This window comes from Oncorhynchus clarkii, chromosome 7 (genome assembly GCF_045791955.1).
Source record: "Oncorhynchus clarkii lewisi isolate Uvic-CL-2024 chromosome 7, UVic_Ocla_1.0, whole genome shotgun sequence".
In the NCBI taxonomy this organism is placed as follows: Eukaryota; Metazoa; Chordata; class Actinopteri; order Salmoniformes; family Salmonidae; genus Oncorhynchus; species Oncorhynchus clarkii.
This window is the reverse complement of record NC_092153.1, coordinates 28,743,682-28,766,980: the sequence shown is the minus strand read 5'-3', so window position 1 is coordinate 28,766,980 and position 23,299 is coordinate 28,743,682. Positions and strand designations below refer to the sequence as shown.

Sequence of the window (23,299 nt, the reverse complement as noted above, 5' to 3'; positions counted from 1 at the left end):
AGGTTGGGTGATTGTGGAGGCCAGGTCATCTGATGCAGCACCATCACTCCCCTTCTTGGTAAAATAGCCCTTACACAGCCTGGAGGTGTGTTTTGGATTGTTGTCCTGTTGAAAAACAGTGCAAACCAGATAGGATGGTGTATCGCTCCAGACTGCTGTGGTAGCCATGCTGGTTAAGTGTGCCTTGAATTCTAAATAAATCACAGGCAGTGTTACCATTAAAGCACCCCCACACCACCTCCTTCATGTTTCATGGTGGGAACCACACATGTGGAGATCATACATTCACCTACTAAAAACAATATTGTGTTTTTTACTCCATACATTTTCCCTGACTACCCAAGGTACCTGTTACATTTTGAATGCTTAGCAGGACAGGAAAATGGTCCAATTCATGGACTTACCAAGAGAACACCCCTGGTTATCACTTATCAAGAGAACATCCCTGGTTATCCCTACTGCCTCTGGTCTGGTGGACTCACTAAACATAAATGCTTTGTTTGTAAATCATGCCAGAATGTTGGAGTGTACCCCTGGCTGTCTGTAAATTATGTCTGAATGTTGGAGTGTTCCCCTGGCTGTCTGTAAATTATGTCTGAATGTTGGAGTGTTCCCCTGGCTGTCGGTAAATTATGTCTGAATGTTGGAGTGTAGCCCTGGCCATTTCGGTAAATTATGTCTGAATGTTCCCCTGGCTGTCTGTAAATTATGTCTGAATGTTGGAGTGTTCCCCTGGCTGTCTGTAAATTATGTCTGAATGTTCCCCTGGCTGTCTGTAAATTATGTCTGAATGTTGGAGTGTACCCCATGGCTGTCTGTAAATTATGTCTGAATGTTGGAGTGTACCCCATGGCTGTCTGTAAATTATGTCTGAATGTTGGAATGTTCCCCTGGCTGTCTGTAAATTATATCTGAATGTTGGTGTTCCCCTGTCTGTCTGTAAATTATGTCTGAATGTTCCCCTGGCTGTCTGTAAATTATGTCATACTATAAGGAATGTGAAATGATATATACTTTTACTTTTATATATTTTAGCAATTATATTTACTTTTGATACTTAAGTATATTTAAAACCAAATACTTTCACTTTAGCAACTTTCTATTAAGGCATCTTTACTTTTACTCAAGTATGACAATTGGGTACTTTTCCCACCACTTTTATAACGATCCCTTGCGTCATCGAGCCATTCCTCTGGGTAACCCCGCTGTCTGAAACACTCATCCAGCCATTCCTCTGGGTAACCCCGCTGTCTGAAACACTCATCCAGCCATTCCTCTGGGTAACCCAGCTGTCTGAAACACTCATCCAGCCATTCCTCTGGGTAACCCCACTGTCTGAAACACTCATCCAGCCATTCCTCTGGGTAACCCCGCTGTCTGAAACACTCATCCAACCATTCCTCTGGGTAACCCCGCTGTCTGAAACACTCATCCAACCATTCCTCTGGGTAACCCCGCTGTCTGAAACACTCATCCAGCCATTCCTCTGGGTAACCCCGCTGTCTGTAACACTCATCCAGCCATTCCTCTGGGTAACTCCGCTGCCCGAAACGCACATCCAGTCAGCATGTTTGTGTTGGTCACTCTTTGTACTTCAAATCCTGTGTATGCGACTGCATTAGCTGATGGGGAGACTCTTTTTTAGGGGTGAAGGGTGGAAGCTGTCTCAGTGTAACAGAGAATACCTGTCCATTCATAATTAGATGCAATTGTTTTTATACTAATCTTACATTCCATGCACTACTTTGACATAGTGGAAGATATATTGAATTTATACTGTTTTTCATACTAAGATGGTGAAGGATAAGTTGGTTTAGTCTGTTGATTGGTCAGTCATTGGGTTCATGTATTTTGCAATATGTTAAAATCAAGCTTTATTTATACAGCACAAAATAAACAGAAAAATTTAGTACACAACAAACATGAGGATAACAATCAGAAGACTAACAACTGAAAGACTAATGAGCACCCTAAGGAAATTATATTGGATGCAATATCCAACCAATAATACAAGCTTGTTTTTTAGGAGGGGCTCTGAAAGACACTATGGGGGTGTCCACTGAAAGTTGAATCGTAACAACTGGGACGTAAAAGACACCCACCACATCTGCCCAAGAAGAGGCAAATAAAAGAAAAACCCACAACAAACTTAAAGACAGGAAGCAAAACAAAAAGGTGTTTAAAATAATTTATTACAATCAATACCATTCATACTATTACAAAATCATAATTCTCATTCATTCTTAATTAATTCTATTTACAAAAACATCAAACAAAAACAAACCTCAGGGGAGCATCGTCCCTCCCCGTCATACCTAACCAATACCTAACCCTTTCCCTATCTCCCCTTCCCTAATCTATCCCCTTACCAAACTCACTAACACTCCCAGCCCTAAACCCCCTTTCCACCTCTCCCGTGCCGCATGCTTCCCCCACTTCCTCTCCTCCCTCTTCATCTTCCCCCTCAAATCACCTTCCACCCTTCTCACTATCCCTTCCACCCCCCAATCTCTCCCTGTCTTGACTAAATTCTGCCTGGCTTCCCACAGTCCCTTTTTAAAGAGACTCATGAGAAGCCAGAGCAGAAAACTGTCCCTATCCGTTCCCTTTGCTCTCCCTACGCCTCTCTCTAGCCTAGCCCATGTCAAAACAAAATCACTCCTAACCACACCTAGCATTACCCGTGCCCTAGCCCAGACTAGTCCGGCAAAGGCACAGTCCCAAAAGGCATGGCGCACAGTCTCCTCCCTGCCACAAGAGGATCTTGGACAGGTGGGGATTGCACCAAACTATACCGGTACAAGATGGCACGTACCGGCAAGCACTTATGGAGGCCCAACCAATTCAGGTCCTTGAGCCTATTGTCCAGGCCCCGCGCCTGCACTCCCTCCCAGACCACTGACGAGATGCCCGCTACAGGCGCAGGACTCCCTGCCTGCCTGACCTGCTCGTACAGGTGCCTGTGGTCTAAACCTACTCTGGCAACTTCAACCTCGGGGTGCGCACGCAGCCATTTGGCCGCATGGCCAAAATGCCACGGCAGCTGTTCCGCCCGAGGACCTGCGTTAGACCACACCATTACGCTTCTCGCCTTATACGAGAAGAACACCCGCAGGAGGTAACCGGACGGGTGTATAACCGGACGAGCAAGCTCCGTCAACAAGAAAGAAACAAAAATGGCGTCCAGCTTGAGGGGGAAATGTGGTACCCCCCTACCTCCCTCCCCGATGGGACAGATCATGCGTGCCCTGGCGACCCACTCGCACCTGCCACTCCACATAAACTGAAACACAAGCCTCACTAGAGGCCTCCTCAGACAAGCCGGCAATGGATAGATGTATGCCACATACAAAAGAGACGGCAACACATCCACCTTTAGGACCAGGACTTTGCCCATAAAAGACAAATACCTAGCCTTCCACATTGCTAGCTTCCTCTGTACCACTGCGATACGCATGTTCCAGTTTAGCGTCGCTGAGCCGGAGGTCTCAAAATGAACCCCGAGAATCCTCAGGGCCCCTTCACAGAGAGATAACCCCCCAGGCACATCCGTTCTACCGCGCCATCTTCCGAAAAACTTGACGGAAGACTTTGCATGGTTCAGAACTGCTCCCGACGCTCGGGTGAAATCCCCAAAGATGGCAAGGGACCTTGTCAGGCACGAGTCCTTGCACAACAGCAAGGAAGTGTCGTCGGCGTACTGCGTCATCTTAACACGCAGCCCACCGCTTCCAGGGATCTACAAGCCTTCCACCCCTGTGTCTGCCCTAATGGCAGCCCCCAGAGGCTCCATGTACAGAACGAAGAGGAGAGCCGAGAGTGGGCATCCCTGCCTGACCCCAGACGAGAGGTCAAAAACGTCACCTAAGTGACTATTTACACTAACTCGACACCCCGCTCCGACATATAAAGTACGGATCCATCCTATAAACTTCTCCCCAAATCCTAATCCACCTAACACCCTGAATAGAAAAGATCTATTCACGCGATCAAAAGCTTTTGCCTGATCTAGCGCTGCTACCATTAAAGGCAGCCCTCTATCTTCAACCCAAGCGATGGAATCCCTGATCAACTGTAGGTTCCATCTTATAGAGCGGCCCTCTACCCCGCACGTCTGATCCTCGTGGACGACGTAGGGAAGGGCTGTGCGCAACCGGTCTGCTAAAACCTTTGCAAGAATCTTGTAATCTACGCACAGCATGGTCAATGGCCGCCAGTTGCCAAGGTCAGTTGCTTCCCCCTTCTTATAAAGAAGTGACAGCACACCAACAGCCATTGATCCCCCGGGACCCCCGTCTCAAGGATGGCCTTCAAGACTTCGAGAACCACTGGTCCAAGTATACCCCAAAACTTGAGGTAAAACTCAGCCGGCAGCCCATCCATCCCAGGCACCTTCCCTTTTCCCATCCTCCTAAGAGCGCTCTCAACCTCTTCTAGTGAGATCTGGGCCTCCATCACGTCTCTAATGTCCTCTGGCAACCGCCGGGACAAGTGTTCTAAAAACACGTTTCCCTGCTCTACATCTATTTCCCTTTCCTTAAATAAACCTTGGAAATGATCAGTTGTCACTCTGACCATTTCCTCTGGTTTACTTACTATACTACCATTTTCTTCCCTAACTCCCTTCATTACCTTCCTACTCTGTCTGGCCCTAACCGACTTAAAGAACATAGCGGAACAAGTCTCATTATGTTCTAGAAAGCCACTATGCGCACGCTCCAGGAAAGCTCGAGCCTTCTGCTCCTGCAGCTCCCTGAGCTGCGCCTTTAGGGCTGCGAATCTCTCCCAGTCAATCGACCCGCCGAGGTTGCCTGCCTCGTACTCGAGTTCAATTAACCTTTGGATACGATCCACCTCCCTCCTTTCCTCCCTTTTTTTCCTTCTACAATATCCTATTATAAAAGCCCTTATCCTCCCCTTGACTAAATCCCACCACTCTAACACCCCTCGCACATGGACCGGAGGACGTCAAGCCTCCGAAAGAAACAAAAAAATGCATCAACGAAAGCCTGCTCCTCCAGTATATCCCGATCTAACTTCCAGTACCCCCTACCGAAGAGGCAGACTGGCGACCACACCTGCAGGAACACCCCGTCGTGATCCGTGAAGAAAACAGGCAACAGCCGCCCAGACAACTGACCCAAAGACCTGGATACAAAAATGTAGTCGAGCCTCCGTGCAACCCCCCTGGAGTTGCGCCATGTAGGACCGACCATTGCCGGAGTAGTGTGCAGGCCACCATCAACCAGACCATGGCAAGCCATTAGCCCAGAGATGGCACCTGCACTGCTATCACCGCCTAACCCTAAATCTATATTAAAGTCTCCTCCTATCACCAAGTGCCTGTTTGTAACACACAGGGGCGCCAGACAGTCCACCATCTCCCTCCTGTCTGCCGCCACCTGTGGCCCATACACCCCAATTAACCTATATCTAGCTTCTCTAAACTTAACATCTATCCCCAAAACTCTACCCTGCATTATTACAAAAGTGTTCTCTATTTTAACCTCTCTATGCCCACACAAAATCCCTACTCCTGTTGAGTGCACCCCTCCTATGCCCCAAAAAGATTCCCCCTTATCCCACTCCCTCTTAAATCTACACACATCCCCACCATCCCTCAGGTGAGCCTCCTGTAAAAAACAGAAATCAAACCCCACACCCTCTAAATAACAAAAAACCGCCCTCCTTTTAACATTATCCCTTAACCTAACATTTAGACTAAAAAAAGAAACAGAACTATTCATTTAATTATTTACAACAAATAAAAACCCCAAAACCCAAAGAAAAACCAGGAGACTCACCCGATGCTCCCCTGGTCCATCTCCACCGGCGGGGACGTCCTCTCCTCTCCTGACGCCCCCCCGTCCTCCATCCCAACCCATGATCCAGGCAGTGTGTTGGGTCCTCCCTCCCCACCCACCACCCCCCCCTCCCTGTTTGCCTCGGGGCTGCATGTAGGGGACCCCATCTCCCCAAACAGGAGTTGGGATCCCTATAGCAAACAACCCACCGACCCCTCACTGGAGCCATCCACTAAAATGCAAGGGGCTGAGGCAAACCGGGAGGACAAATTACCCTTCCCCCCCCCCTGCCACTCTCTTAACCCCCCCTCCCCCTCCACACCCCCCTCCCCCTCACTTCCTGCCAAGCTCCCCCTCTTTATCCCTTTCTTCTTTGGTGAAGGAGGTAGCGGGGAGACACAACGTCCCATCCCCGCTAACCCCTCCACCAAATCCCTCATTTCGACCTCGAGGAAGCCTGGCAGGCTGTCCCCCCACTCCTTCCCCCCCATCTCCCCCCCCTCCCACCTCCACCGTCACTGTCCCCCTTTCCTCTTCCACTCCTTCTCGTACCACTGTCCCCTTCTCCCTCTTCTCTGCTTCTCCACGTTCTTCCACCTTCTTTTTAATCTCTCCTTCTTTTTCCTTCTTTCCATCTTCTCTCCTCTTTCTTTTCGCCTCTTCCTTCTTCCCTTCTTCGTCTCTTCTCCGTCCTTTCCCCTGTGCCATCCGTACAATCCGCATGCGTCCTCTTTCCTCCCCCCACCCCCCCCCCCCAGCTGCAGACGCGTATGACCTGTGACGAGCCGGGCAATCACGCCACAGGTGTGCTCTTGAGCCACACCCGTGGCAAGCCTTGGGCTCGTCACATTCCTTGGCCTCGTGCTCTTCCGACCCACAAAATCGACACCTCTTGGCACTGCACGAGGCCAGGATATGGCCGTAGGCCATACAACGCCTGCAGAACGGGGGCTGACGGGCATAGTAGAGTGTTCCCCTGTCAGCCCCCAGGGAGAACATCGCCGGAGGATGGAGGTAGCCATCCACACTCTTCGGGGACTCCCTGAGTAACGCCTGGAACCCTCTCCTCCCATTCCAGAAACCCAGGGAGTCCCTGAGGTACCTCGCTGAGGAGACATTGTCCATGTACCTCCCCAGAAAGGCCCTCACCTCTTCATCTTTCACATGCGGATTGTACATGGTTACGGTGACCACCCTGAAGTTGTTCTTTGCCAGGTTGGTCACCGCATAATGGCACAGGGGTCCTTTTCTTTCCGCTTCCTTTGCCATCTTCAATACATCATCATGTTTCTCTTGCTTGTGAAACGTCACATCGTCACATCAACATCACCCTGGTCCAGACACTCTTAAATAGAACCTGGACCAGCTCAGGTGAACCACCTTCCCACTAACGAGATGGACAAGCCAGCACAGGTGTAACACATACTGACTAACGAGGTGACACCAATCAGTGCGTCCTACGTGCTAACGAGCTATAGGTGCTAAAGTCTTCAAAACTTAAATGGAAAAACCAAACTAAATATATATATATTTCTGTAATTTTTTGCTTCTAGAACTCGTCCCCTTGAAAAGAGCCCAAACAAAAATAATCTCCAACAAGGAAAAACATGTCAAAATAAATTGGGATCCATGGTAACGCACTGGCTAAACGCAAATCTTTTTTGACTGCCCACCCTTGAGACAATCAGCAACCAAGTTGGCCTTACTACGGACATGTCTGATTTCAAAAGGAAACTCCTGCAATGTCCGTAGTAACTTTCCACCTCACTGCTGAGCTTCTCTCTCTTTTCAGGGTTCACTCGATAGGTATGTTGTTGGATCGGGGCCCAGTCCCCAATGTCATACTCTAGTACATTTGGGTTAGCACATCTGAGAATGAACCCTGATATTCTAAAAGCAGGGCAACAATGTCAATATAATTATACCCGAAAATTGTCAGTTGGTTGCATAAATAATTATGATTACTAAATGTTACATGAATTGTAAATATGATTTGGCAATAATTCACTTAATGGTGAGGCATGGAATAATAAAACATGACAATCAGCTAAATTTGGGAGTGATGCATTTACATTTAGGCGTCTCTAAACAAAGGTACACAACACTTATTTGTCATCACTCATCGATATCGTGTTGAAATCCATTGTGCGAGAGGAGGGAGATGAGGTTGCACATCCTGTTAAAACTAACAGCTCAAAAACCACACGGAATCTGGGAATAATGTGTACATCCCTGGTTAGAGGACAATTTGCAGAAAGCAGCTAGCTACATTTTGAAGTGTTACATTTTGATTCAAGTGGGTCACCAACATGGTAAGTGTAACACAGCTCTATTTGTGTTAGTCACTTTTTATTAAATCACTCTTTCAATTCAGAGCCAGGATTTTTCCCGCGGCTAATATACATATCATGCTGAAATCAATTGAATGGGGCAAACGTTTAGGGTTCTACAGTGTGAAATTCCTTAAAATACTCCTACTACAATGTTAAAAACATTCTACATTGTTATTTCATTGATATCATGAGATATCTCCTTCATGTATGTATTTTCTGATGTTTGATCAGAGATCTTTTACGAGAGTATCTCTTTTCACACTGATCACAGCTAAAAGGTTTCTCTCCTGTGTGTGTTCTCTGGTGTACCGTCAGATCACTAGATGCAATAAAACTCTTCCCACATTGATCACAGCTATAAGGTTTCTCTCCTGTGTGTACTCGCTGGTGTCTGGTCAGATGGCTAGATGCAGTATAACTCTTCTCACATTCATCACAGCTATAAGGTTTGTCTCCTGTGTGTACTCTCTGGTGTGTAGTCAGATGACTAGATGTATTAAAACTCTTCCCACATTGATCACAGCTATAAGGTTTCTCTCCTGTGTGTGTCCGCTCGTGTATAGTCAGATTGCCAGATGTAATAAAACTCTTCCCACACTGATCACAGCTGTAAGATTTCTCTCCTGTGTGTGTTTTCTGGTGCAGCTTCAATGTCTGCGATGTTGAGAAGCTTTTCCCACAATTTGAACAGTGGTAAAGTTTCTCTCCTGTGTGTACTCGCTGGTGTGAAGTCAGCTGGCTAGATGTAATAAAACTCTTCCCACATTGATTACAGTTATAAGGCTTCTCTCCTGTGTGTGTCCGCTGGTGTATAGTAAGATTGCTAGATGCAATAAAAGTCTTCCCACATTGATCACAGCTAAAAGGTTTCTCTCCTGTGTGTGTTCTCTGGTGTACTGTCAGATCGCTAGATTGAACAAAACTCTTTCCACATTGATCACAGCTGTAAGGTTTCTCTCCAGTGTGAATTCTCATATGTACTTTTAGTGATTTTAACCTTAAGTAACTCTTCCCACATTGATTACAACTAAATGATTTCTCTCCTGTGTGTGTTGTCTGGTGTATAGTCAGATTGCTAGATGTAGTAAAACTCTTCCCACATTGATCACAGCTATGAGATTTCTCTCCTGTGTGTGTTCTCTGGTGCAGCTTCAAAATCTGTGATGTTGAAAAGCTTTTCCCACAGTCAGAGCAGCAGTGAGATTTCTTTCCTGTGGGTCTCCACTGGTGTTTCTTGAGGTGTTCTGATGTGGAGAGACTCTCCTCTGCCTCATCAGCATCGTGATGTTGTTGAGGCTCCCCAGAGGATCCACGATAGTCACATCTCTCTCCTGTGTGAACAACAAAGTCAGACAGATGGTTAAAGGCCCACAACAGCAGAAATATACTGTTTATTTGAGGTAAAAGGTGATGCCCAGAGCAGGGCCATGAAGTTGTACAACAATTGACATCTGTTAAATAATTTGACAACTATTTGCCGCCGTATGAAAATCAACCCAGAGGACCCCTGGGTGACTATACAGAGATCTACCCTCTGACAGAAGAAAATGGAGATGCTACCACAATTATCCTCAAGGGGACTCCAATGGAGGAGGTGGAAGACAACAGCAGCAACAAGCAGGATGAGAACAATAGAATTGGATGAGAAAAGAAAGCACAGTTCCTGGAGCGAGTTTTCCCTCGCCACCCCAACTCACTCCACAAAAAGGAACAGACTGGAAGATCCTAGACATAGAAAACGTAGAAGACGTAGAAAACACAAATTACTACAGAAGCAAAAGAAAAGTACAATGTGCCACCATCCATGGGTGACCTATTCAGAGAGCAGGAAAAGGAGGACACGACACTGCACTGAAGAAGGCCCAGCTCGCACAGATGGAGACAGGAAGTGGTGGTTTTACTCAGAACATGATGGCTGCTCAAAGTTGTTTCTACAGGCTCACCACAACCACAGCCTGCAGCTCCCCCACAGTCACACCCATGAACCTGGTGCCTGCAGGGTATGTGCTTTTCAGCTTGTGAATTGGGGGAAGGCCCTTACTGTCTACTCAGACTCAGCATATGCTAGTGTGGTTTGGAAGAGGGTTTACTAATAGGTCTGGCTTATGGCTACATATTTTGTCTGGCATGCCCTGTTTACCATCAATCATGATCTCTACTGTTTGCTGATTAGCTCATGGTGTGAGCCATTCATCAAAGGGGGATATGGTGGAGAAGATTTCAGTCCAATGGTTTTGCCAAAATCAGCACGTGAAAAAAAAAATATATAAAGTTAATTTATTGTTGCACTACATGTTTGTTATATAACATAGACAAGGGAACTCCACTGCAACCAGGGAAGTTACCCACTCCAAAATGACCTCTTGCCCACCTTGCTATGGATTTCATAGACATGGTAGAGCAAAAAAAAAGAAAGCGATACTGCCTGGTGATAATTGACAGGTTCACCGGGTGGGTGGAAGCAATTCCCTCCACCAACTGCGATGCGCGAAGTGTTGCAAAATTGCTAGTCAGGGAAATTATACTCAGGTTGGGAATGCCTGTGAGGTTTTGTCTGCAGACAATGGGACCCATCTCATAGGAGATGTGGTTGCCCAAATGATGGGTGTTGACCAGATGTTTGTGTCCATCTATCACCCGTGGAGTAATGGGATTAGAGAGAGGGTTCATTAAATGATCAAAGGGGGGTTTGCAAAAGCCTGACATTCCACAAAAATGATCTGGGTGGAATGCTTGCCTATTGTCCTCATGAAATTGCGCAGCAGCCTTAACAAAGGTATTGGGTGTACACCTTATGAGATATTAACAAGATGACCAATGAACACTCCAGGGGTGAGACCTATGACTGACCGACAGATAGAAACAACTGAGACACAGTGTGACCATCTTGAGTACATGAAGGAACTAACCTCTGTTGTAAGTTTTCACCACTCTCACACTAGCAAAGCAAACGAGGTTCCCCCAGGTGAAGACCCTGACGAGCTTCCCATAAACGTTGGAGACTAGGTGAAACTACGAGTCCATACAAGAAAATTGGACCCTTCCAGGTGACCATGGTAATAAGAGGCTGAGATCCACCGATGAGGAGGAGCCAGAGGAGAAACGGGGAAGACCAAAGGCCGAAGAACCAACAGAGGGTTCAGCCACAGAATCCAAAGAGTCATCAGATGTCGAGGACACCATCATACACACACTATGATTGTGAAACAAGAAAACCGCAACCATGGAAACACGCATGTAGGGTATTTATTGCTCTCCAAATCCGACTCGTTCCCTTTGTGGACGGGGATGTGGAGAATAATACATGGGTGAAAGCAGTGACATACATAGGATTACAGGGGAAGGGGAACACATCTGGAACACGGGTAATGCAACAGGTGACAGGTGTAAACTTTTCCTGGATGGAGGAAGGCATGGGAGCACCTTTTGGATGGATGTGGGTATGCAGTGACAGGGGGTACCTCACTTTACCTCCTGGATGGGGGGGGTGTTGTTATTTGAGGAGAACAGAAATGTACATGTTAAGAATTCCGGTCTCCGATCTTTTCAATAAAACAGGTAAAACCAACTCTGGGGTACTGAAGCGTGCCAAACGACTCATCCCAGACAATCAGGAAGCCTATGGTCATGTCCTATTTTTGGTATGTCAGTCATACCCTCCCGGGGTGTGGCTGTCCGGGGAAAGTGGGTAAACAATTTAACCAATTCTTTACTGGCCTATATGAGTTTAACGATCCCAGGATTTAGCCAACTCTCATTAGATGTCCAAAATCTGAAAGCTGTCGTCAGCCGCCATGAGTTGGCTTTAGATTATCTTTTGGCGAAGGAAGGAGGACACTAACGTACCAGGTGTTATTGGTCCTGATAATTGTGTTATGCTCCTCCCTGACTCCTCTGAGAATATGACTGCGATAATTGATAAGATTACTGATCTTAGAAAACTCTCTCAATCTGAAAAATCTGTCTTTCAAAATTGGTGACTGGTTTAAATGTTACATTTGGAACTGTAATGGGGAAAGTTATGTTAACTTTGTTTTCATTGTTTACTCCTCTACTTGTAGTGGGATTGGTGATTTTGGCTACTGTTTGTATTTGTAAGAGAATGACTGTAACTGCTCTTGAACATGCTGGAGTGATGGTGTTGGTGGAAGCTGATGCAAATCATTCTGGTTTCTCTTAATTCCATTGTCCATCCAACTCATGACGTTCTTCCCAGGACTCAGGAGGAATGGGAATATAGACAGACTCACCCCACCACCATTCCAGGAACCTCAAGTGTGGTTTCTCCCTTTAGCAGGCCATCCCTGTGATCAAATGGATCCTGGGGTTTTGCCAACTCTGTTTGATTTCAGAGGAGAATATAATGATTGAACCTGTGAGAGTTATTAGTCTCAGAGGGGGGAATGTAGGGGTGGAAGACCCTCCCCATTATTGATTAAGGGGACTTTAAGATCCATATGTTTCGCTGCAGGCCTTATAATAAGATACTGTTGCTATGTGTCTAAAAACTGCCACTATACGTTGCACAAGCATTTATATTAGTATTTGTGGTTAAGCCCTGGCTGTTGTGAGAGTGTGCTTGCAGGCTGGGTCTGAGTCAGACCGAAACTAGATAAAGAGAAGTAACCACTGTCTGGTTTTGACATTTTGATCTTGTGTGACAGTGGACAATCCTAAGAAATTCAGAGAAGCTACTGTACCAGGTTACCTTATAAGGTAACCTCAGCTTATTGGTAGACACATACATTGACGTAGGTGATCAGACCACCAGGGAGTGATCACATGTATAAAATCAGCTGTGCCCTTAGGTGGGGTGCAGAACTTACTGGGAAACATACGTTATGTTCCTGTTGTCAACTTCTGTCTGCAATTACATTAAATAAAGTTTTGATTTATTAACTTAAAGATCTTGCTGATTTCACCAATAAGCCAAACAGGGACAAGGTACCTACCTAACAATGTGTTCTGAATATTACAACTTTGGATTATAATTGTAAGGCTCGTTTGAATCTCCTGCTTAATATAATGTTTGTGTTATTGCCACAAATCAACTGCTTTATACTTCAACAAGTAAAATGCTCTTTGGCTAGCTTTTCCATCAGCCCGACAATGAGTGTTTGTACACTTTGTGTATGCCAAATTGACCAATAACTTCACTTAACAACAAAATAAACCTACTGTAGGACCCATAACTTCACCTAACAACAACATAGACCTACTGTAGGACCCATAACCTAACAACATAGACGTAGGACTATAAATCATTTAATATTTCAGGTGAATGAAACAAGGAAAATAAAATGTCTTTGTCATGACATTTCATAACCGGATCACCAGATAATTTTGTGAATAATCCCACCAGGCTACTCTATAATGTGCTGTCATTCTAAATGTCCTGAATGAAGGAAAATAGCTCTGTGTGTTGTACAATAGCCTATCCATCAAGGAACAGTTCTCTACACATTATGAGCTAAGTATCTCTGTGTCCAAACTGACTAACAAGACGCTACTGTAAATCAAGTAGACAATAACACATTATAAACATCAATTTGTTTATGGAGGTTGGATCCAACATGGAGCACGGCATAACTGTCTTTAAGACGAAGAGCAAGGCTGACGTTTTCCTTATTTCCAACCAATTGTGTTTTTTTTAAATAGTTTCTTTGCATTGTTTGGAACTTATTTTTTATTTATTTTGTACATAATGTTGTCGCTACCGTCTCTTATGGCCGAAAAGAACTTCAGGACATCAGAACTGCGATTACTCACTACGCACTGGCAGAATCCTTTTTTTCCATTAACGAGTCCGACGAGCCCGATGTGAACGATATACTGATTTCCCGGGAACAGGCCAGATCCCCGTTAATTGCTTGAAGAGAAGGCGGAGAAATAGGGGCCGAAGGGCAGGCTGCCTTCTGAAAAATTGTAGGCGATCGAATAAACCCCCACTTCCCTCCATTCTGCTAGCAAACGTGCAATCTTTGGAAAATAAAATCGATGACCTACGTGGAATACTAAACTACCAACAGAACATTCAAAACTGTAATAGCTTATGCTTCACAGAGTCGTGGCTAAACAACAACATTATCAACATACAGCTGGCTGGTTATACGCTGCACCAGCAGGATAGGACAGCGGCGTCTGGTAAGACAAGGGACAGCGGACTATGTATTTTGTAAATAACAGCTTGTGCACGATATCTAAGGAAGCCTCGAGCTATTGCTCGCCTGAGGTAGAGTATCTCATGATAAGCTGTAGACGACACAATCTACCTAGAGAGTTTATCTGCATTTTTCGTAGCTGTTTACATACCACCACAGACTGAGGCTGGCACTAAGACCACATTGAATGAGCTGTATTCCGCCATAAACAAACAGGAAAACGCTCACCCAGAGGCAGTGTTCCTAATAGCCGGGGACTTTAATGCAGGGAAACTTAAATCCGCCAAACCAAATTTCTAGCAGCATGTTAAATGTGCAACCAGAGGGAAAACAACTCTAGACCACCTTTACTCCACACACAGAGACGCATACAAAGCTCTCCCTCACCATCCATTTGGCAAATCTGACCATAATTCTATCCTCCTGATTTCTGCTTACAAGCAAAAATTAAAGCAGGAAGCACCAGTGACTAGATCAATAAAAAAAGTGGTCAGATGAAGCAGATGCTAAGATACAGGACTGTTTTGCTAGCACAGACTGGAAGATGTTCTGGGATTCCTCCGATGGCATTGAGGAGTACACCACATCAGTCATTGGCTTTATCAATAAGTGCATTGAGGACGTCGTCCCAACAGTGACCGTACGTACATACTAGAGGTCGACCGATTAATCGTAATGGCTGATTAATCAGGGACGATTTCAAGTTTTCATAACAATCGAAAATCGGTATTTTTGGGCGCCGATTTGCCAATTTTTTTACATTTATTTTTTATACCTTTATTTATCCAGGCAAGTCAGTTAAGAACACATTCTTATTTTCAATGACAGCCTAGGAAAGATGGGTTAACTGCCTTGTTCAGGGGCACAACGACAGATTTCACCTTGTCGGCTCGGGGTATCCAATCTTGTAACCAACCGTACAGTTAACTCGTCCAACGCAATAACGACCTGCCTCTCTCTCATTGCACTCCACAAGGAGACTGTTACGCGAATGCAATTAGCCAAGGTAAGTTGCTAGCTAGCATTAAACTTATCTTATAAAAAACAACCAATCATAATCACTAGTTAACTACACATGGTTGATGATATTACTAGATATTATCTAGCGTGTCCTGCGTTGCATATAATCTGACTGAGCATACAAGCATACAAGTATCTAAGTATCTGACTGAACGGTGGTAGGCAGAAGCAGGCGCGTAAACATTAATTCAAACAGCACTTTCGTGCGTTTTGCCAGCAGCTCTTCGTTGTGCGTCAAACATTGCTCTGTTTATGACTTCAAGCCTATCAACTCCCGAGATGAGGCTGGTGTAACCCGAAGTGAAATGGCTAGCTAGTTAGCTAGCTAATAGCGTTTCAAACGTCACTCGCTCTGAGCCTTCTAGTAGTTGTTCCCCTTGCTCTGCATGGGTAACGCTGCTTCGATGATGGCTGTTGTCGTTGTGTTGCTGGTTCGAGCCCAGGTAGGGGTGAGGAGAGGGGCGGAAGCTATACTGTTACACTGGCAATACTAAAGTGCCTATAAGAACATCCAATAGTCAAAGGTTAATGAAATACAAATGGTATAGAGGGAAATAGTCCTATAATTCCTATAATAACTACAACCTACAACTTCTTACCTGGGAATATTGAAGACTCATGTTAAAAGGAATCACCAGCTTTCATATGTTCTCGTGTTCTGAGCAAGGAACTGAAACGTTAGCTTTCTTACATAGCACCTATTCCACTTTTACTTTCTTCTCCAACACTTTGTTTTTGCATTATTTAAACCAAATTGAACATGTTTCATTATTTACTTGAGGCTAAATTGATTTTATTGATGTATTATATTAAGTTAAAATAAGTGTTAATTCAGTATTGTTGTAATTGGGATTATTACAAATACATTTACAAATATATATATTTAATTTGTATTATTTTTTAAAATCGTCCGATTAAATCGGCACCGGCCTTTTTGGTCCTCCAATAATCGGTATCGGCGTTGAACAATCATAATCGGTCGACCTCTAGTACATACCCCAACCAGAAGCCAAGGATTACAGGCAACATCCACACTGAGCTAAAGGCTAGAGCTACCACTTTCAAGGAGCGGGACTCTAACCCGGAAGCTTTTAAGAAATCCCACTATGCCCGCTGACGAACCATCAAACAGGCAAAGTGTCAATACAGGACTAAGATCAAATCGTACTACAAAGGCTCTGACACTGTTTGGGTGTGGCAGGGCTTGCAAACCATTACAGACTACAAAGGGAAGCACAGCCGATAGATTCCCAGTGACAGAAGAGCTAAACAACAGCAAAACACACTGAAACATGCATGAGAGCACCAGCTGTTCCGAAAGACTGTGTGATCACTCTACGCAGCCAATGTGAGCAAGACCTTTAAACAGGTCAACATTCACAAGGCCGCAGGGCCAGACGGATTACCAGGATGTGTACTGCGAGCATGCGCTGACCAACCGGCAAGTGTCTTCACTGATATTTTCAACCTCTCCCTGTCCGAGTCTGTAATACCAACATGTTTTAAGTAGACCACCATAGTCCCTGTGCCCAAGAACAAGGTAACCTGTCTAAATAACTACCGAACTGTAGCACACACGTCTGTAGCCATAAAGTGCTTTGAAAGGCTGGTCAAGGCTCACATCAACATTATTATCCCAGAAACCTGAGACCCACTCCAATTTGCATACCGCCCTAACAGATCCACAGATGATGCAATCTCTATTGCACTCCATACTGCCCTTTCCCACCTGGACAAAAGGAACACCTATGTCAGAATGCTATTCATTGACTACAGCTCAGCGTTCAACATCATTGTGCGCTCAAAGCTCATCAATAAACTAAGGAACCTGGGACTAAACACCTCCCTCTGCAACTGGATCCTGGACTTCCTGGCGGGCCGCCACCATGTTGTAAGCGTATGTAACAACACATCCGCAACGCTGATGCTCAACACAGGGGCCCCTAAGGGATGCGTGCTCAGTCCCCTCCTGTACTCCCTGTTCACTCATGACTGCACAGCCAGGCACGACTCCAACGCCATCATTAAGTTTGCCGATAACATAACAGTGGTAGGCCTGATCATCGAGAAGACAGCCTATAGGGAGGTCAGAGACCTGGCCGTATGGTGAAAGGAAAACAACCTCTCCCTCAAAGTGATCAAGACTAAGGTGATGATTGTGGACTACAGGAAAAAGAGGACTGAGCACGCCCCCATTCTCATCTATGGGGCTGTAGTGGAGCAGGTCACCACATCACCAACAAACTAACATGGTTTAAGCACACCTAGACAGTTGTGAAAAAGGCATGACAAAACATATTACAGAGGGTAGTGCAAATGGCTCAGTACATCACTGGGGTAAAGCTTCCTGCCATCCAGTACCTCTATACCAGGCTGTGTCAGAGGAAGGCCCTAAAAATTGTCAAAGACTCCAGCCACCCTAGTTATAGACTGCTCTCCCTGCTACCGCACGGCAAGCGGCTTCTAAACAGCTTCTACCCCCATAAGACTCCTGAACATCTAATCAAATGGCTACCCAGACTATTTTCATCCCCCCCCCCCTACCTTTTTACACAGCTGCTACTCTCTGTTGTTATCATCTATGCATAGTCACTTTAACTCTACCTACATGTACATATTACCTCAACTAACCGGTGCCCCCGCACATGGACTCTGTACAGTTGCTGAGACTGAGTGGACGATGGTGAAGAACAGTGGAGTGAAAAGGCTAAAGTTGGTAATGAACAGCAGTTTATGGTCGGAGTGGGAATCATCAGCACGGATGTTTTTGTGGGTGACCCGTTAGCGGTCTCAAAGATGGTGAAGGATGAATTGGGTAAAGTGGAATCGGTTCGAGTGACCATGATACTAATTGTGTGTCAACAGTGCAAAAGGGGAAAGCTTTGTGTGGTTTAGGTTAAACATTTCCGGTAGACGCACGTTGACTAAAACGAATGATAGACGGAAGGTATTACTGTGGTTTGGTGAAGTGGTTCTCCCATCTTATGTAAAACCTGGGTAAGTGAGATATACAGAAGCCACTGCAGTGTTACAATGCTAAAAAGTTTGGACACGTGGCAAGTGTTTGCCGAAGGAATAAATATGTCAGATGAAGCATGTTGTAATTGTGATGGGAATCACGTTCCCGAGTTCCCGGAGTGCCCTGAACAGATGAAGGATGTCACAGTAGCTAGGATCAGGCCCAACCTGCAGGTGTCCTTTGTGGAGGCAGTGAAAATTGCTGAAGGAGTGAGTAGAGAGGAGATGGTGGTGGATGTCCCTCAGTCTGCAGTGAAGCCATGAGAAGGATCCCAACACACTAATAGTGAAGAAGGTGGACTTTGTTGTGTTTATAGCACAAGTGAGAAATTGCACTAGTCAAACTGTTTATTTTTTGTAATTAGTATGATATGTTCATCCAAAACATTATTTGATTTGGGGGTATTTTTTACAACCCTGTACAGTAGGTGGCAGCAATACACCGGATGAGTGTAGTCTGACAATAAACCTCAGAGAAGAAGAAGACATGGTAGGAACCAAAGTGTTGGTCAGTGTTTCAAAGTGACCCTAATTAGATGTTACATTACATGTTTTTTTTTACTTCATGTAGCATGTTAGCTAGATAACATATTCATACTTGGCATATTCCAAGCATGCTTATCTAGGCCTACAACAACACTGGTACCAGGCAGTATTAGCTAGCAATGTTTGCGCTGACTCTTAATACATTTAGCGGCTAACATTATTTTAGCAACACCTTGCTAAGAAAAGACAAACTGTCACCTTCAATGTAATGTCATGAAAAGAATTGCCAGAATATTATACAATGACTTATCAACAGCTCTAACAATTTGACCCCCGCAAGAAATCTTCACTGGCAATTCTAGAATATACTATATATCCTAGAAACCTTGTTAAACTATCATTATGACATCATGGATGGATTATAGATGGATTACTATGACCAATATGCATACTATATACTCAATTAACATCACAAATAGTACGGTTTGTATGAGTATTCTAACACAGCTAATGACTTATCAACAGCTCTAACAATTTGACCCCACAGGAAATCTACACTGCCAGTTATAGAAAGACCCATTTACTATATAACCATTGATTATTGAAAAGTATAACTTATAAATGCCTCAAATGTTTCAACTGTATTACCCCACCAGAAACCAAAACATGAGCTCGCATAAGGCCACTGTTTGTAAACCAATACTATATGGCTGAGGAGTAGGGTCGATCCAAGCGTTCTGACCTCACAACGACAGTAAAGCACCCAAGCTAACTGGCTAACGTCGGATAGCTTGCTAGACACAAATGAGAGAAAACCTCACTCTGACCATTTTACTTGCCCTAGCAGAGCTGGTAAATCAACAATGATTTACCTGTTCCATGTTATTCAGAGCGTTGGGGACTAACTGTGCTGCTGGCAAGAATTTAATTTTAGCTTTTTCTGCCTACGTTTACTGACACCTGGACATATTCAACGGGTGTTGAGCGCTAGTAAATTAATTATTCTGAACTCTGGTACACCCTGAAATCGGAGTTGTTCATTCATTGTTCATTCGACCCCGAATGAACAATGTCCATTGAGAACGCACACGACCCCTTGGCTAAGACTGACGTGAATAATCAAGTCAATAAACGTTGGCTAGTTAGTTAGAATATAGTTAATATACTGGAAAGTTTGATGTATTAGTAGCCAACTAACATTATGTAGCAAGCTGACATACTGGAACATATGGCTATAAAGATATGCTATGCGGTTTGTAAGGATAGTGTAGCTAACAATGTGTAACATAACTTATTTGAAAAGTCATTACATTGCTCAACATTTTCTTAACATTAGGCATAATTATTTAAAGCAGTTCATTTGTATCCACTCTCTCGTCGAACTTCAGCTGCATATTTTCCGCCATTTTCTTCAAATCTGAAAATAGTTGAAGCCACGCCCATTTCCCGAAGAAATGCATTTTGGGCCCTAAAAACACCGAAATAGAGTCCTCTGCATGTATACTTCGTATTTTGGCGAATGTAGTATGACATCCGGGAACTTTTGGCAAACTAACTATATCCATACTTTGACCAATAAGCATCACAAATAGTATGGTTAGAATAAGTATTCTAACACAGCTCAGGTCTCTGGGCTGCCATTTTGTTTCTGTTAAAAAACTAGGTTGTCCCTTTAAAAAAAGCCACACAACAATCAATCAACCAATCTGCAGTTCAAACAATAACAAGCTGTATAGCTGTAATTCCACCACTGTTTTGCTAATAAGATGATGGATGGGGCTGGAGAAATATAACTACTCTCAAATTCATAGACAGCCCTATGAATGCAAGGACTGAACATCCATGATATCAACATTATAGTTTTAACCGGCTATACAGTGTTGATTTACATTGTTTCTTATTTGGGGTTCTGATAGGGTACAACAGTTGAACTAAGCTCGTGAAGCATGTGTTATATTCTTCAATAATTAATGGCTATAAATACATAATAAAACATTTAAATATTGATGTAGCAATTGCATATTTCCCTTTAACACCACACATAAGTTCAACAACTGTAGAGCTTGTGCCTCTGCTTTTAAGACAGTACTTACTCGTGTTAACCAGGGCACGTTCATCGTTAGAGCCACTGGATGCCTTAAGATGCCCTTGGGAAACTTGGCCCAGATATCCAGTTTCCTCCTCTTCTTCCTTTTTCAATGTGACAGTCCCCCTCTCCCCCTCTTTCACTCCAAAAAATGCATCCTCCTCCTCCTTCACTCTGAAATACTTTTCTTCCTCTTTTACTGTAACATCCTCCTCTTCTTTCACTCTGAAAGCGTATTTCTCTTCTTTTTTCACTGTAACAGCCTCACCCTCTACTTCTTGTTTTACTGTGATATCCTCCTCTTCCTTCTCCTCTTTAACGAGAGATTCTTTCTCCGTCCAGCAGACCGCCTCTTCTTTAGCAGAAGGAGAGTAGCTTAGTGAACTCATGGTCGGGGATGTTAGCTAGCTAGGCTATTGCTAACTTAACCAGCCCGCTAGCTGAATAATAACAACAACACCGTAAATATGAAATTAAATCGGACAACTAACTAGACCACAGAAGTGGGTTTAAAACACAGTGGCCAATAAACACTAAAGCGTCTAAAGAGCTTTATTGTTTCGGCTAGTTTGTCTAGCAAGCTACCGAGGTGGCTGACTAACTGTTGCTGCTGTTGAAAGAAGCGTTCCGTCCACTAGATTATACGTCACTTACAGCACTGCCTTAAATTCCCCCACCGCCATCTGCTGACTGGAGTGGGTAACGCAGTTGACTAAAATGTATATTACTGTATAATGTTCAGAAAAAGTTAAAGGGTAGGAAGGTTTTACTCACCAGTGTAACAGTACAGTGTGGTTAAAGACGTAAGCTAGTTGTAGTCACTTTATGGTTACCTAAAAGTACAAACAGTTATGTTTTTGCGTTATTACATATTTATTAATTGATTTAGGGAAATCTTCTAAACTACCCACAATGCACTATTTCTTAACGTCATATGTATGATCAACTCTGTGCTCCTCGGTTTGTATGCCAGTGTAACGGTGTTTGACTAGGCAGGTCAGTTAAGAACAAATTCTTATTTACATTAACGGCCTACCCCGGCCAAACCCTAACCCAGACGATGCTGAGCCAATTGTGCGGTGCCCTATGCGACTCCAAATCACGGCTTGTTATGATACAGCCTGGATTTGAACTGGGTCAGTAGTGACGCCACCAGTACTGAGATGCAGTGCCTTAGACCGCTGCGCTGCTCGTGTGTTTGCATTACACTCAGTGATAAAGGTATGGGATTCTGGGTAATCCACAGCAGGTTTATGGAGAATTTTAAAATTGAGTGGTCCAGGGATAGAAATGTATAAAGTTGTCATTACATCATACATTAGCAATTTATGTTCTAGTAACTACTGTTGTTGGTTTGGCGTCAAATAAGCCTCTCTTTATATGTTTTTCCCAAATCTCAGTTTTCCATATAGGTTTTATGCTAAAGTTCCCTCTTTCAAGTTGGTAGCTAACTGGAAAATGCATCTTCTTTAGGAGTGATATTTTTATCCTGTCGACTACTGATCATTCATCCACACTGTGTCTCATAAATGCAGGTAATTTATGAAAAATGTATAAAGTACACGTTTTATAATATCATGAACACCAGACAGTTTATTAGCCCGGTTTTGTTAGTTTAGGTGTATTATACTTATTCGCCACCAGAGGGGGACATTGAGTATTTGTTCAGGTTAATTTGATATATTTTGATAGTCCTTTTTGTTTTGTCAACTTTTCGATATGGATGTTATTCAGCTCACTGGTTACGATAACAACACTCACCCGTAGCACGCGTGTTACATTTAATATAGGAGCTACGAGGCATGCGCCAAAATCGCTAAGCAGTATACTTCAAAGCAGTATGTCACTTTTATCAGCAGTGATCAATGACGTCTGAAGCTTCATTTCGTCCATCATTCTGTCTCTTTTATGCAGTCCGGTAGTTGGGCTCCATTAGTCTCCCTCCTCTCAAACAAATGGCATAAGTTTTGTGTTCCTTTGTTTAACGACCCCTACATTTAAAATGTAGCTAACTGTCTTCTGCAGGTTGTTCTCTAACCAGTGAGGTGAATTTTCATGTGAATTCCAATTTCCATGTGTTTTTTCCCTGCCATCATTCTGTATGTCTCTTCTCTTTTGATCTGCAGTTATGTTTTAGTTGGGCTCCAGCTCACTGACCATAACCGTGCTGGTTGGCTACGCTGGTTAGGCTAATAGCTAGTTGGATAAATAGCTAACGTTGGCTGGCTGGCTAAGATAACTGCATATAGCTAACATTCTTTGATATATGGTTAGATGGTGTTATGTATTTCCAAAACTGTGGTTTACTTTAATTACTCAAATCATGACTGAAAACGATTGGTTTAATATGAAGTTATACATTTTAAGTTATTTCTGTTGTAGTTTACATCA

At 44.0% G+C, this 23,299-nt stretch overlaps 1 pseudogene; it reads right to left on the bottom strand.

Moving 5' to 3' along the window:
• Nucleotides 1–7,852: 7,852 nt before the first annotated feature.
• LOC139413155 (zinc finger protein ZFP2-like) lies at nucleotides 7,853–21,489 on the bottom strand (annotated as a pseudogene).
• Nucleotides 21,490–23,299: the final 1,810 nt, after the last annotated feature.